The 17,640-nt window shown below is 38.2% G+C and overlaps 1 pseudogene; it reads left to right on the top strand.

Annotated features, from left to right (window-relative positions):
• The first annotated feature begins 7,863 nt into the window (after positions 1-7,863).
• LOC112469659 lies at positions 7,864-7,982 on the top strand (annotated as a pseudogene).
• Positions 7,983-17,640: the final 9,658 nt, after the last annotated feature.

The following is a 17,640-nucleotide window of genomic DNA, read 5'->3' as shown; positions in this document are numbered from 1 at the left end:
ATGAGATTTTTTTTTTTTTTGGTGGATAGATCCTTTTATATTATGTAATATCCCTCTCTTTCTCTAGTAAATTTCTTTGTTTTGAAGTTTACTTTATCTGATATTAATACAGCCACTCTTGCTTTCTTTTGATTAATGTTTACATAATATCACTTTTTACATTCTTTTACTTTCAACATACCTATATTGTTGTATTTCAAGTGAGTTTCTTATAGGCAGCATGTAGTTGGGTCATGTTTTGCAATCCACTCTGTCAACATCTGTCATTTAATTGGTGGATCTGGAAAATTACATTTAATATAATTATTAATATAGTAGGGCTTAAATTTGCCATGCCATTTTTTTGTTTTCTGTTTGTTCTATTTCTTATCTGTTTTCCTTTTCCTGCATTTCTATAAACTACTTGAACATTTTTTCATTTCGTTTTTATTCATTTATAGTGCTTTTTGAGTGTATTTCTTTGCATAGCTTTTCAGTGATTGCTCTATGTTTTACATAATATATATAATTTCTCATATGCTACTAGTTCTTTTACCAGTTTGAGTGAGGTATGGAAACCTGACTACTGTTATATCCTCTTACCCTCTTCTGTTTATAATTATCTTAAATAATTTCCTTTCTGATGTTCTAAGAGTCTTTCTTTTATGATTTCCTTTCTTATAAAAAGGAAGAAAGAAAGAAAGACTAATATTTTCTTTAGGTTATGTCTATTCTTTTAGGTTATGTCTGACAACAAATTCTCCTAGTTTTCCTTCATCTAAGAACATTTTGATTTTCCTTTTAAATATTTTGAATGATATTTTTGCTGGACATAGGATCCTGGGCTGATAGTTCTTTTCTTTCAACACTTGACAAAATACTGTATCATTTCTTTCTATCACCATGGTTTCTGTTGAGTAATCACTATCATCTAAATTGTTCGCCCCTGTGTCATTTTTCTCTTATTCCTTTCAAGTTTTTCTGTGTTTAGTTTTCACATGTTTGACTATGATGTAGCTTAGTGTACCTTTTGGTTGATTCCATTTAGGGTTAGCTCAGCCTCTTGCATCTGTATATTTTTTTTCCCACATTTATTTAGAAGGTTTTCAGTCATTATTTCTTCAAGTACTTTCAAAGTCCTTTCCTTCCAATATTCTGATGACATAAATGTTAGATCTTTTTTTCTGGTCCCACAGGTCCCTAAGGAACTGTTAATTTTTTTTTTCAGTCTATTTTCTCTTTGTGTTCAGATTGGGTAATATCTAGTGTTATATTCTTCAGTTCACTGATTCTTCCTTCTGTCTTCCCCATTCTACTGTTGAGCCATAAACTAAATTGAGCTTTTTATTTGTTATTATATTTTTCTGTTGTATAATTTCCATTTCATTCTTCTTTATATCTTCTAATTATTTACTGAAAGTTTTTATTTTTATTTTTCATTTGTTTCATGTGTGCTCATTGAGGGATTTTTATGATGGCTGCTTTAAAGTCTTTGATATTAGAATACTGTTATTCTAATATTTCTGTCATCTCAGCATTGGCAACTGGTCTTTTCTCATTCAATATGAGATCTTCCTGGTTGTTGATATGACAAGTGATTTTCTTATTAAAATCTGGATATTTTCAGCATTATGTTATGAGACCTTGAATCTTAATTAAACCTCCTGTTTTACCTTGCTTTCTCTGATACCACTCCAGCAGAGGAAGTGGGATGGGGGTAGGTATCACCACATCGTTACTGCCAGGTATACAACAACGCCATTGTCCTGGCAACAGTTTGATGTTTAAAATGTATATGTTACTATTTTAATCAGAGAAATAGAATATGTGTTTTGAAAGACTTAATTCAATCATAAATTCCTCCAGAAAGCCCTTCCTAATCCTACAATCTTGAGTTAGGACTCCTTTCTCTATGTGTTCCCAGGTCCATCTATACTTGTCTCACTATAGAATTATCATACTATTTTGTAGATGCCTGTCAAATTGTCCATCTCTACTAAACTGCAAACGTGCTGACAGTGCAGACACTGTCTTACTTGATGACGAATCCCTACACTAGAGTCTGACATATAACTGTCACTCAATGAATATGCTTTCGAAAGCTATCATTTTGCTGTCCAAAATCTTCAGGAGCTTGTTAGTAACTTTCCTAGTAAAGTTCACAGTTTGTTATTGAAGACTGTGTAGTCAGGCCTACTAACTTTTAGAAATGAAGCTCCTACAGCTACCCTATATAAATTCTTTCTTCAACCAAATTGATCTCTTTACCTCCAGAATCCTCCTACCAGTCTGGAGCAATGGTGTGAGTGGAAAGATCTTATCTCATGACCTATCTCCACCCTTTCTAGAATCCTTTTTCTAACTACTCTGAAATACTTTCTTATAGTATCTGTGAATTGAAACCATCTTTGACATATACTGACTGATTTTATTTCTAAATATGTCGTTATCCCAAGGATCTCCATACCTACAAGGTCCATGTGAGTAGAATATTTATCTTTTCCCTTAACTTATGGCATAGTACCTTGCAACTCCTGCAAAAAGGTACTCAATAAGCATCTGTTGTTGGAAAAAAATTAAAATTTGGAGTGTTTTAAGAGGACCCAATATTAAACCACAAATTAAGAAAATTGGTTTCTCCATCTAGTTCAGCTCCTCACTCACGACAATACAGTAACTAGATATAGTCATGTAACCCCCTATTTTTCACTTTCTTTGTCAGTACAATAAGAATAAAACTCAATCATACGTAGACACCTTAAAAAATATTTGAGGTTGATGGTGATTATGACCAAGTGCTATTTAATAGAACTGTTGTTGTCTATGCATTTGTTAAAGTTCGCTCAAATGACCAGTTTCATAGGTAACAAGCTGAACAAGCGAGTTCAAGAGTTCAGAAGTAAGTTCCTAGCTCAGCGTTAATTCAGCCTGTTTCAAGCCTCATTATATGACAGCTGCCCCTTGGGACAAGCTTCTGATCTGATGATCATCTTATATTCCATTCAACATGCATCTACATGTACAAATGCATCTATATGTGCAAACTCCTTTTTGCTCTCAGATGTGAATTTCTCTAGGAAGTGTCTCAAACACAAATATTTTGGAAAAGAGTACAGCATAGGGTCTATTTGTAGAGTTGCTTTCTGAAAAAAAAAAGTCAAGATGATTGTGGTTGCATAAAGGGTTTCAAGCATTAACAATAATGGGAGATGGCATCTACAGATCTGCAAGGGAAAAGGTGAGAGGTAAGAGAGAAGGCAGCAAACAGCTCAAAACAAGAAATGCTTTTGCTGCCAGGAAAAGGTCTCCAGCTCACTTGGTACAGAATAGCAAGTCTTAATGTACTCTAAAAACTTCTTCCTTAAGATCATAGACTGGACCACAAAGGACTTCTTTAACACAAACAAGAAAGTCAGAAAAATCATCCAAAATGAAGACTTATATTTGTGTCTATACTAAATGGAACCTAAAGGTGGAGCTTGGGATTCTACAGAAATACTGTTATAACTCAGTAGAAAATAATTTTAGCAGTTTCTGTAGGAGGAAAGGAGGAAAGAGAAGCAGATGAATCAGATTTGCTTGGGTGTATAAAAGGAGGAGCAGAGGTAGTCATAATCTGGAATAATATGGAGAGAAAGAGTCAAAGGAATCAAATAGAAAATTATTTGGTTCTCTGTGTTTGACATAATTTTAACCCTTGACCCCCAATGTCAATTAGATCTCAATTGGGCTATTATGTATATAGTATCTACACACATACAGAGAGACAGAGACAGAGACAGAGAGAGACAGAGAGGGAAACAGAGACAGAGAGAGAAACAGAGAGAGAGAGAGATGCGGGGAGAGAGAGAGAGAGAGAACAAAATGTTGCTATTTCACTATTCCAAAAAGTATAATTTGGGAAATCAGTATTATAAAATGAATTTCATCATTAATTCAACTCTCTCAGAATTGAGAAGCTTAGTGAAAAGTATGAATGACTAATGTGCATTTATAAACAGGAGGCTTTTATCCTAGTAAAACAGGGTTGTAGTTTCTTCTTGGAGGCAAATTTGCTATTACAGAATGTTTTGGTTAAAATATCTTAGATAAAAATTGAGTTTTCTTTTGCCATCATATAAAGCCTTATGGGATTCATTCCATTGTCTTCTGGGGTGTGAAAGTATTTTTTACTGGTTTGCCCTTGAGTTGGAGAAAATCTTTAAACTCTTAAGAACTGCTTTTTTTCCTGCTCTCCAACCTCTACGGTAATAGGATCTACTTTACAATTGTAGGCTCCCCTCTTCCCAGGTATGTGACATAACTTTCAAAAGACTTAAAATAAAGCCAGACTTATTGATGACCTCCTTCTACCCCTGTATCCTAGTAACTGGATCAGGGAGACCCGGACCAGACATTGTACCTCAGTTCCAATGTTATCACATCCCTTCTTGCCTTCTTTTGTGCTAGTCTTGGTAACTGCCCGGAACTCAAAAGATTAAGCCATGATTCTGGTCATTATCTTAGACACCCTCTTCCTTATCTTCCAACTGAAAAATCACCAGGTTCTCACAACTTTACCTCCTAAATATCTCAAGCCCAATTTTCACTCACCTCAGTTTGGGCCACCATCAGTTCATACCTGTATTATTATCATAACCTCTAAATTCTTCTCCTAGCCTACAAATTTTCTGTGCTCAAATTATTCTCCATGTTGTAGCCAGAGTAATGATTCTAAAATGCCCATTCTCTTCTTAAAGCCCTTCTTAACTTTCTCTTGCTCCCCAAATAAAGTTCAAATTCTTTAACAAGAATAAAGGATTCATCCTGATATAACTCCAGTTACCACAGTAACTTTGTATTGCTCACCCCTCCACCCACACTCACCTCCAATCTAGACTCCAAACACATTGAACTACTTTCAGTTCCCCAAAACAAGTCATTCTGTTTCTCATTTCCTGGACTATGTTCATGCATAGAACATTACCCTTTGCCTACTCACCCTTGAGATCCTTGTTTAGATAGCACCTCCTTCAGAAGTCCTTTCCTGACTCTCCAAAATAGGTACGTGCCCTTCTAAGTACTGTCATAGGAACCTGTACTTTACCCTTATTATAGACATTCTTGTGCCTACTTTCTAACCTCTATTTGACCTTGGATTATACACTCTGGGAGGTCAGAGCTCCACAATAAATGTTGGTTGAATGAACTAACGCACATCCAGGCCCTAGGAATGAGATCATGCCTCCACACTGCCACTCTCTTATACCCTTCAGGGACAGAAGTCTTGACTCTAAATCTCCAGTCCTGTGACTGGACCCTGCTTAAAATCCTTCCAAGTCTTCTCACTGTTCTTAGAATAAAGACTAAACCTTTAATATGGCCTAAAATCCCTACTCTGTCTAGACTCTGTTTCATTACTATTTGTGGTAGCCAGCCTCCAAGATGGCCCCAATGATCCCAGCCTCCTGGTATTCACATGCTTCTGTAGTCTGCTCCACATTTGTATCAGTATTAGTCTGTGTGACCAACAGCATACAATAAAGATAATGACATATCACTTTTGAGGCTACATCATAAAAGTCATTGAATCTTCTTCCTCTATCTCTCTCATGTATTGCTTACTCTGGAGAAAGTTAGCTGCCATGTCATGAGCAACCCTATGGACCTATGTGGTGAGAAACCAAGGTCTCTGGCCTATAGCCAGTGAAGAACTGAAGAATCCAGCCAACAGCCATACTGAAGAGCCTCCTTGGAAGCAAATGTTCCAATCCCAGTCAATCCTTCAGATGACTGCTGCCACAACTAATATTTTTATCACAACCCCATGAGAGACCCTGAGTTAGAATAAGAATCTAAGCCACTCCAGGATACCTGACTCATAGAAGCTATGAGATCATAAATCTTTGTTGTTTTAAGCCACTAAGTTCTAGAGTCATTTGTTATGTAGCAATAGAAAATTAATATAACCCCACCATTGCCTACTGCTCCTTGCTAGACTTCTCTCACTTCCAAAATTATGGTAGTCTCCCTCTTGCCTATAGGTCTTCTCACATGCTATTCCTTTACCATTTATCACCATGATAATTGCTTTATATATCAGCCTAAATAGCATTTCCTTAGGAGCTTTCCTTGTCCCCTAGACCAGGTTAGGCCATTCTTCATATGTTTTCAGGACAGCAAGCAATTTGCCTTCTTAGCCTTTTTTACATCTATCATATCATTCAGTAACTGAAGATTTGCCAACTATTTGCCAAATGTTGTACCACATAAAGGGCAGAACAAGTATTATTCTGCTCTCATTAGTTTATAATCTGGAGTAATTCTTTGCTATTTGCACTTAATAATTTACTTAATTGCATACATTTGATATTTATAATTACTTCTTAATTTCCATCTTTCCAATAAAATCTCATGGAAACTATGCCTCAATGTTCCCCAGGACTGACGCAGTGTCCAGCCATGCATCATTCGTTCAGAGCCTGGTTATGACAGGGCCATGATAGTAATCATCAGAGGACTGCTCAGCAAACCAAGAGTAGAACTGTTGGCGAATCACACCACAAAACTCATTCTCTTTTACTTCCCTAACAGATTATTTTGTGACACCTTTCATGTGCTTATCTTCCTTTTCTATTCCACGTCTCTTTCTAGGGACAACAAATGTTCTTACTTACAGCATAAAGTAATACCAGAAGAAGTAGACTAAGACAAAGGACCAAGGCTTCCAGCCTGCCTTTAACACTAAATAGCTGTACCCTCCATTCCTTTCACATCCTCTCTTTCTTTATTTGGGAAATGAATGAGTCAGATAAAACGATCACAAACACCCTTCTAGAACACTGAGCTCCTATTTGAGGTTCTTCAAAATGAAAGCATTGGAATCAGCCCAATACATTGCATCTGTATAAAACATTTAATTTTTGTCAAAGGGCTTTCCTATGTATTACTTTACCTGATTCTCACAATAAACTAATGATGATGTTACTAATCTCATATTACAGTTAAGGAAGTGGACATCTAGACACATATGAGGGCTTAAGATCTGAGGGATTTCCTTTTTGATCCCACAATATTTTTTGTCTAAATATTATATTAATTTTTAAAAGGCACTATACATACCCCCAGGTAAGACTTTGTTTTATATGGACATTGAACACTCGAGTCCTCAAAGTCCCAGATAACTTTGTGAGCATAGTATGTATGACCAGTGATAGAAGGGTCTACATACATATGACATGCAGTGAGCCTGAGGACTAAACACTTTGATTCTATCACGCTGTATTAGGGATTAATTTATGTTTGCTTTTTTAGCTTAGAAGAATAAAATTCCTTTAAAATATCGAGATGAAATACTGAGTCACTCCAGAGACTGTTACTCCTTGGTCTCCTCCCCTGGCTTTGCCGCCCCAGCCACCCCCAGGGTTCTGTTCTTAAGACCTTCTCTGCTCATTCTACTTCATCTTCCTGGTTGAGTTCATCTATTTCCACTATTCAATAGCAATGTATATACTGCCAACTTGTAAACATTTATATCGATATCTAACTTCTCCAAGCCCCAAATCTATGTTACTAATCACCTAACAGACAGCGCCACCAGGATGCCCCATGGTCTCACTATGCCTAAACACCACCAGAAGGGCCCCCTGAACCGCATGGTCTAAAGTAGCAGTTTCCAACCTTTTTGGCACCAGGAACTGGTGTTCCTATGAGAATCTAATGCCTGATAAGCTGAGATGGAGCTGAGGCGATGACGCTAGTGCTAGGGATAGGCTACAAATACACACGAAGCTTCGCTCACTCACCCGCCACTACCTCCTTCCTGCTGTGTGGCCCAGTTCCTAACAGGCCACAGACTGGTATCCATTCATGGCCCAAGGATTGGGATCTAAAGGACTCTAAAGGATCTACGGCCATGCCACCCTGAACGTGCCTGATCTCGTCTGATCTTGGAAGCTAAGCATGGGTGGGCCTGGTTAGTACTTGGATGGGAGACCACCTAGGAATACCAGGTGCTGTAAGCATAAAAATAAATAAATAAAATAAAGGACTCTAAAGGACCCCACTATGGATCTCCTCTATGACCCTTACCACAGGATAAGGAGTCTGCAGGCCAATGAGACCTGCCCACCCAGAGCCCATGCCTACACTTCTAAACAATGCTCCAGGCACCCAGGACACACTTCTAGAATGTGCACAGTCCTTATTCCTAGGTTGATTCTCCTGAGGGCAGGCTGCATCTCTTTGTTCACATCCCCCTGGTGTGAGAGTGGCTCTTCATTGGGGGTGTGGATAGAACTTGCAGGCTGGAGTGTCTACACATAGTGTGTGAAGGAGACAGAGGTGGATAGGGAAAGGGGTGAGCTGTAGATCTGGGCATTTTCACAGAGCCACATTCCAGCACAGAACTCGGAGGAGTCCAAGAATCCTATAATCGTACATATGCAGGTATGGGAGAAAATTGCTTGATTTATAACAATTAAATATTTAGACATGTGGAATGTAAACATCCATTTATACCCTTTAACAAATCCCCCAAAATACAGAGGGTCTGACCACCACAAACTTAACTCATCTAAAATCAAATCAGTCTTTGCCTCTCCACCTGTCTTAGCTTAGGTTGCTCGAAACATCTGCCTGAAATAAGAATTCACTTGCAAGTAGTTTTACATGAGTGGTAATCCCTAAGGAGCAGGAGTGGAGGAGTGGAAAAGGTGAAACAGGGAAAAAGAAAAGCCATCCTAAAAGTCTGTTACTGAGGTTCCACCATGAGCATCAGGGCTTGATTCCGACAGTCCTGAGAGGGTACAAAATGCCTCCTGAGATTGACCACCCAAAAGATAGACGTGGGAGCATTTGTTCTTTGGACCCCTTCTGCATTGATTGATGGTTGTACTGAGTGTTATCTGCCTTGAATTTTATGTGCTTGGACTCAGGGAGCCCCATGGCAGAAAGTGAAGACCTAAGGCACCACAGGAGGGAAGATGCTCTTTACACAGGTAAACTGAAGCTGTCCCATTAATGGTTTACTCCAGCAATGGACATAAACAGAGGGGAAGCCAAGAATACCAGATATGCTTGCTATATACCACCCTATCTTCTTTCCTCCCTCCCAGCCTAAATGCCTATTCTTCTCCTGTATTCTATTTTTATTAATAACTCCACTAGCCAATAACTTTTTCTTGGAGAGAATTCTGGAGTCATCCTCTCTTCCCCTCCCTCATCCTTCTCACCCCATCTGTCACAATACCTTGACAATTCTACCTCTGAAATATTTCTCAGCTGGAGTCCTTCCTCTGCATTTCCCCCTACTTCACTTAGTTAAGTCCCAGCCCAAATGCAAGGGCTTCATACCAAGATCAGCTAGTGGAGGACTTCATGGCAGCTGCCTCCTGTAAGCAGCATTAAGTTACTATTCTTGGGGCCTCCCTCTGACCCATCTCTCTCAACTCTATTCTCAGCTATATAAAAGTACATACTTCTATATACTCTCTATCATGTAACTATTGCATTTTAGGACCTTATTATCCCATTGCTACAGAATCAGATCAGAATTCCACACCCAGCCTACAATATCCTTCTCTCTCTTTCCAAACTTCCCCCACCCCCAGCTCATTTCCCAGAGTCCCCCCGCTTCCTCCCTCTCTTTCTCTCTCTCTCACACACACACTCATACACACACACACACGCACACACATGCACGCACACCCATGCACGCACATCCTATACTCCGATTAGACCCAACTTTTCACTATTCTCCAAGCCAACCTTATTTTTTCATACCTCCACATTATTATTCATGCTGTTTCCTCAGTCTAGAAATCATTTCTGCAGCTGCCACCCCTCATACCTACACATCTGCTAAATCCTTACGCATCTGTCAGGACCCAACTGAAATGTTACTTTCTCGGACTCCTGCAAACTGATTCAGTGCTCCCAGCCCTGCTAGAGCACTTAAATCATGTCATAATGATGCACTTGCATGACTCTCTCCATCTTTGGAAGTTCTTCCAGGTCAGAGAATCATGTTTTATTCATCTTTGTACTCTTAGTACCCAGCACAGTGGTTAGCACAAAACAAACACAAAACAAAATGACATGATTGTTAGATAAATATAAGAATGAGCAATTCTGAGCAAACTAAGAATAACTCCTTTACATACTTCTAGTTTAAAAGATACTTGAGTAGACACACTCAAAAGGGGAATTCAGAAGGCAAACATTGCAGAACAGAGTTTGATGCCCATAAAGGCTGAAGAGGACTGAAATCTGGCTAAGTCATTGGTGTTTCTTACAAAGTAACAAGAAGGTGTTAATGCGCTGTTTAACACATGAACAACAAGCAACATCAAAGAATGAAATGGAATAGGCAGGGCTTATATGAAAATTACCTAGACAGACTACACTTAGGAAGAAGAGAAAAACAGCAAAATATCTAGAATCAACTCTATCTCCATTTAATTCTCATGTATGTATAAAGAACAATGTATGCCCTTTACACTTACTTATTTAAAACCATGCTTTACAGAACACTTTACAATTTATAACTGTAATATAAAATTAGCTAATTTCTGTTTGAGTCCAAATTAACAGGTATATGTCTTTCTTAAAAAGGATCTGTGAAGCATTCGGAATTATAATTGCAGGAAGGGGGGTGGTTGATAGAGTGATCATCCCAACTAAAGATGGCCAAGGACCCAGACACTAGAAAGAGCAGCCAAGACAGTACTTGCCATCCAAAAAATTCCCACTAGCCACCAAAAGGAATAAGTGCAGATCAGCAAGTAGAGATTCAAAGACTTCTGCAGAATTGGAGATACGGATAATGGAACGAGGTAGTAGGGCAACAACACATATAATGTGCCGGCATGGCAGAGAGGTAAAAAATATTTTTTGACAACTGTAAATGAAAATAGTTGTTTAAAGTAAATGAAAACAGCTAATCGTAAATGTAAACATCAACCCTATTTGTTCTGTAAAAGTATAATACATGCATTTTTTTAATCAACATAGAACATAAAAACAAAGAAAAATAATGAGACTATATTCATGGAAAGAGCTATGCCTACCATGTCCAAATAACCTTTGCTTGTTTTCCAGCAAACTTGTTCTATGATGTACACCACCTAAAAAATGATTTCATCTATTCTCACTGTTCCCTATCATGAGGATATGAATGGCACTGTCGTGAACATAAGGAGAAACATAACTGACTCCATCCTCAGCAGAACAGTGTTTTGGTTTTTTTATCAGACAACTGGTGTGAGACATGGAAAGATGGAAATTTCAGTGATGCTTACATCTTCTGCTCTACTGGAAATCAGACATTTATTTCCCATCAGTTTCAATTGCTTCGTTCCCCTAACTAGAAAACTTCCAAGTCATCTGAGGCAAGTCAGATTAGTTATTTAGCTGTATGTTATAAGCAGCATGACTTTTCATATTAGTTACTGCACACTGAGTCATCTACACAGCATTTAAAATTAAAGTCAGATCACAGAGGAAGTAAAAAAAGGTATTCCACGTGTATCTCTGTGCTACAGGATAAAATCCAGCTTACTCTCCTCCTTTAAGTCAGTCAGGAATTAAATATAACAAAACAAAATGGTATGACAAAGACAGTCAAGAGATTCACATAATCAGCTGTGGCCATCTGTTTAGGGGCAGGTATGAAAGAACACAGGCTTTAACTGAAGAATAAGGGATTTATGTGAGCTATAAGTTAAAAATTCTGAGTGTAAGAGTTGTTAAATATAGAAAGGGATGACTAAGAAAAATGGAATAGTCCTAGGTAGGTTCTAAAAATAGAAGTGGTGTTCACCAGGCTGGGATTGTTTAGTTATTATGTGGCTAATGAAGTGTAAGAGAAAGCTGGTATCAAGTTTAAGCTTATGTCTGAATAGACAACTAGGCAAATCAGGACTTTATCAGGGCATGGCCTAATAAATGGTAGTATTCATTACATAAATTAGCATTTCTTTTTTATTCTGATTATTGTTTCTTCTAGGAATGGAGTTTCTAAAGATGCATTTGTCCCACATAACAGAGAAAAACTGTTTCTTACTTCTGCCATTCTCCTTTTCCCATTCTAGAAATTATATTCCAAGTATAATTACTTCACAGCTTATATCTGAGTTTTTATGGACATTTATCCTTTTATAATAATCATACTGATAAAGAGGACATCTGCCTTGACAAGTAAACTCAGTAAAAGCCATTTTTTAAAAGACCCAGCTCAGATAATATAATGGAAACAAATCTTAGATTTCTGAATTAATGATTACCACAAATTTAGTTGCACTAAATACCACATATTTATTATCTCATTTTCCATGGATCAGAGGTCTGGGTCCTCTGCTCAGAGTCCCGCAAGGCTGCAATCAAGATCTTAGCTAGGCTGCATTCTCATCAAAGGCTCGACCTGGGAGGAATGTACTTTCAAGTCCATTTTGATTGTTGGCATAATTCATTCCTTGCAGTTGTACCACTCGGGCCCTAGCTCTTTGCTGACTTCTGTCCTCAGTTCTAGGGGCCACCTGCAGTTTCTTGCTATACGGGGGGCCCTAGCTCTTTGCTGACTTCTGTCCTCAGTTCTAGGGGCCACCTGCAGTTACTTGCTATATGGGTTTCTCAAGCAGAGCTGCTTACTTCATCAAGCTCTCGAGAAGAGTCTCCAGTCTTCTATAATAGCATCTTACATGTTATAACATATTCACCAAAGTGACATACCATCACTGTTGCCATAGTTAATTGGTTAGAAACAAGTCGCAGTTCCCATCCAACTCGAAAGGAGATTACACAAAGATGTGAACACCAGGAGGCAGGGATAACTAGGGGTCACCGTAGGGTCTGTCTGCCACAACTTCTCTTATGGCAAGGGCTACTTGACAAGGGCTACATAGCCACTAAAGAGGTCACCAGGCTTCAAGTCTTGGCATTCTCAAGGAATCACAATCCTACTCTTCTGCAAACAAATGGGATTACCATATGACCCAACAAATCCACTCGTAGGTATCTTCCCCAAGAAAAAGGAAAACACATCAACACAAAATCTTAAACATGAATATTCACAGCAGCATTATTCATAATAGCCAAAAAGTAGGAACAACCCAAATGTCCTTCAACTGATGAAGAGATTAATAAAATGTGGGATAGCCATACAATGGAATATTATGCAGAAATAAAAAGAAATGAAGTACTGAGACATGCTACAACATAGATGAACTTCAAAAACATTATGCTTAGAGAATGAAACCAGTCACGAAACTCCACATATTGTATGATTTCATTTATATGAAATGTCCAGATAGACATAAAGACAGAAAGTAGATTCGTAGTTACCAGGGGCTAGAGGGAGGGGAAATGAGGAATGACTGCTAATGGGTTTCTATATGGGATAATGAAACATTCTAAATTAAGACTGCAATAATGGTTGCACAACTCCGTGAATATACTAAATACTTTAAATGGGTGAATATTGTAGCATGTGAATTGTATCTTGATAAAGTCGTATTTTAAAAGCCATTTTAAAAGACCCACAGAGTATTATTTTAAAAAGTAATCTAAAACATATTATTTAGACACTAAAATATAAAAACATTGGCATTTCTCTGGCATTTAAATGATTTATAGGCATTATAAATATTCATAATGGGGACCATCTCAGAAAATCTATGCTGTAATAAGATCTTTCCATAGTATAGACATTAAAAGGTGAAAACAAGGCACATAGATGGCAAATGGTTTTCCTAACAGCCCCGCAAAAGTAATTTAGTTTTTCCAGAGTTTGTGCCAGTATCCATTCCCACATTCTTTGGTGAATGTCTTCTCTTTTTCTTTTGTAAAATATTAAACAGATATAAGTACAGTTAAGAAAAACAGTAATTTCCCAAAAAAGTTTCTCTGTGCTTCAGAATACAAAAATTCAAGAGAGTATACATATATCAAAACATCAAGTTTTATACCTTAACTACATATTTTATTTGTCACTTACACCACAAAAAAAAAAATGAGAAAAAAGAAGAGAAAATTCAAGAAAACAAATCAAGAGAAAGTACTAAGCTTATTCTCTCCTCATACAGAACAACAGATACCAGCTCCAGATACCTTTAAGCATGAAATATACAGTAGTCCCCGCTTATCTGTGGGGGATATATTCTAAGACACCCAGTTGATGCCTGAAATCATGATAGTATCAAATCTCACATATACTATCTTTTTTCCTATACATACATACACTTATAATAAAGTTTAATTTATAAATTAGGCATAGTAAGAGATAAATAACAACTAATGATAACACAGAACAATATATTGTAATAATTGTTGTGTGAATGTGGTCTCTCTCTCACTCTCAAAATATCTGTTTGTCCTGCATTTACTCTTCTTCTTGTCATGATGTTAAACAATAAAATGCTTATGAGATATGTCTGCAGTTAGAGATGTGACAGCAAAATTAGAACGAATTTCTTTTTCCTTCCTCATAGTTTCACAGAAGATTCATTCTTAGCATAGATTTTAGCAACCTCAGTATATTATTTTTTCTTTCCTTCTTAAGTCGAGAACTTTCAACTTTTCACTTAAAGGAAGCACTTTACGGCTTCTCTTTGGCACATCCGAATTGCTACTCTTGAACTTTGGGGCCATTATTAAGTAAAATAGAGGTTACTTGAGCACAAGCACTGAGATACTGGGACAGTCAATCTGATAACCTAGCCAGCTACTAAGTAACTAACATGTGGGAACATATACAGCGTGGAGACCCTGGACAAAGGGATGATTCACACCTGGGGTGAGACAGAGCAGGACCGCAGATTTCATCACGCTACTCAGAATAGTGCCCAATTTAAAACTTATAAATTGTTTATTCTAGAATTTTCCATTTAATATTTTCAGACTGTGATTGACCACAGGTAATTGAAAACTGCAGATAACGGGGACTACTGTAGCTACTTTTTAAGATCACAGTTTCAGCAAGGATCCAGAGAACTTACAGAGCCAGAAACATTAGTCAGCCAGCCACACCTGCTCATACTCATTTAAAGATCAGTTTAAACTGATACTAGTTTAGAGATGTATTTTAACACAGTTATGTACTTGTACACTCACAAGTTACCTCTTTATCCAACTGACTTAACACTTCCATCTGCCCTTTTGCCCAGATCCACATGGGGAAAAGACCTTACTTGCCCTGAGAAACAGTAGTTAACCAGTAGCCTGCTGCTAATGTGCTACAGCTTTACAAAGCAGTGATAGATCTTGTAACTTTCTTAATGTCTTGGTACTCGCCCCCTCCACCTTATGGAAGCACACAAAAAAATTAAAGTATGTTATATCCCTTGAAGCAATCTAGCCTTTCAAAGATAACAATATAGCTTGTCATACAGTGCTGTTACCTAATATCTAGGTAGCTTCCTAAGGTTTTTCCAAAGAAAAAGATATACCTTTTTTCCGAGCTGCATTAAATCCTTCAGGAACCAACACCATTTTAGGAACATTCACACCCAGAGACCCAGTGAATGGGTTCAGCCTAAGTCAAGACTCCAGTACTTGATGACTCCCAGAAGTCATCTAAATAAGAGATTTCAACTACCTTTTTAGCCCTTTGGGGAAAAATTAAAGAGTCTCTCATTATTTCCCTTGTCTCGAGCAAGGACTATACCTCAGCTACCTCTGACATGGCCTTAATCCATTTTCTAAGAAATTTATAGCAAAGGTGCTTTCTCCAATCATATATTCATGATGCTAATTTATACATTTACCATTCAGAATTGAACCCCTGGGTTTATCTCTCAAACCCAGCAAGGTCTCTTGGTGCCATCACTTGGATGTGTGAAAAGTTTCCTCCTACCTCTAGCTGGTCTTGAGATAGGTGAAAAGTGAAAGAGTATTCTTTCCAGATTTCACTCAATAATCACTTGGAATTTTGACAACATTTAGGTGTTTTTAAAATTTCTAAAGATGAAACCAAATTTTTATGGGATCCTGTTTCATAATTCTGTATCATAATCTTACTATTTAACCTCATGCACATCTAAAAAAAGGGAGACTTCCTTGCTATAGACTATCTCCTACTGAAAAGGCCTGCTGCCCTAGTATTGACACATGAGAGGAAACGGGCAGGAAAGAAACTGAGGCCCAGAAAATCAGAATCACAAAGCACAGCTCAAATGAGCACCCTGAAGCTATCCCTGCAACCCCCTATAGTTCTCAAGCCCCACCTTCCTACAGCTCCTGGCTGCAAACTCTGGGGACACTGGCATTAAACAGTCTCAAGGAATCTCAACCCTGACATGCTTTCTCCAGTTCCACTTTATTGCTCCTCTCAGGCTGGCTGCTTACAAAATTATGTTTGTTCTTCTACTTCCTTTGTCAATACTTCCTCCAGCAGCCAAAATAAACATTCGGCAATACAGTAACACATACCAGTCCCAGAACCAGAAAAAAAGAAAGAAAGAAAATGAAAATCTCACTGCACACATGTGGCACAGGAACACAAAAGCTCAATTTCTGGGAGAGAAGAAAATGGCTATGCTCTGTACCCTGTTTTTCTCCCCTTCTTTCCCACCCTCATCTTCCTTCCCCACCCTCATCTTCCTTCCTCATCCCTCACCAAGAAACCCAGAGGATTTCTTCAGCCTGGGATCCTTGCCAGAGAGTCAAGGACACTAGCTCCTCCAAACTCACAGCCCTCCTGGCCTGGCTCCACTGCCCACATTTCGGCTGGTGGGGCTGGACAGACAGTAGGACTCAAGGTGAGCCACACTAGAGCTTGCGTGTGTTCTGCTGTTAGAAGTGTTGCAGTGAGACTGCAAATACTTGGCTTATCTAAGCTAAGGTTTGACCTTTCTTCACAATGGCTCCACTGACTGGGCTTCAGAAACTGTGATATGCAGTTCGAGAGGAAACACATCATGCTAGGAAAAGGCCCTTACTGGGAGGAAGCTGACCTTGTCAATTCTGGTCAGTCTCCTTCATAGCTAGCTCCCTCTTCAGCCCCAACGGGCTGAGGGAGCTTTTGCTATAAATGGGGAAACCAAATACTGACCTGATTAAAAACAAAACTCCCTTCTAGTTCCAGTATCAATGATTCCTTGATAGTCTAGACCAGGGATGGCAAACTCAATTACCAAGGGGCAAGTGACACAAATAGGTAACACCAGCTGGAGAACATATGCTATGTCTAAAGGTGCAGCCACTATTTAGCTCTAGCCAAATTCGAGCATTCAAAAACATAAGTTTGGTTTTGCCAGAAGTTCTGTATTTCAAGAGAAAGCAAAAGTATGATATTTTGTGTGTGAAATCTTATGCTTTTAAACTTTTACACCTAATTTAAAAACTCTACAATTCTATGAAAGCCAAACAAAACGTCTTCTAGCCCTTTTTACTCCCCACAAGTTCGTAAAATTCCGTCTAGAAAGTGACTCTCAAGTAGATCTGATCTAGTTGGGGGTGATATGGGAGAGAAGCATCATATCGAAATCTTCATGAAGGACTTTTTCAACTAATCGAGCGTTCACTCACATTATACTTTTAGATATATATATTTCCCCTCCCCAATGTTTGTTTTTGCCCTTGAAAATTACTGCATGACATGATGGGAGTGTACTACATATGTGAACATTGTGGCAACAGAAAAAGATTGATAATTACTAGAAAGGAAGTATTTATGTTCCTTTGACC

Source organism: Pteropus alecto, unplaced genomic scaffold, assembly GCF_000325575.1.
Source record: "Pteropus alecto unplaced genomic scaffold, ASM32557v1 scaffold86, whole genome shotgun sequence".
NCBI classification, from domain to species: domain Eukaryota; kingdom Metazoa; phylum Chordata; class Mammalia; order Chiroptera; family Pteropodidae; genus Pteropus; species Pteropus alecto.
This window is presented reverse-complemented; position numbering and strand designations above follow the sequence as displayed.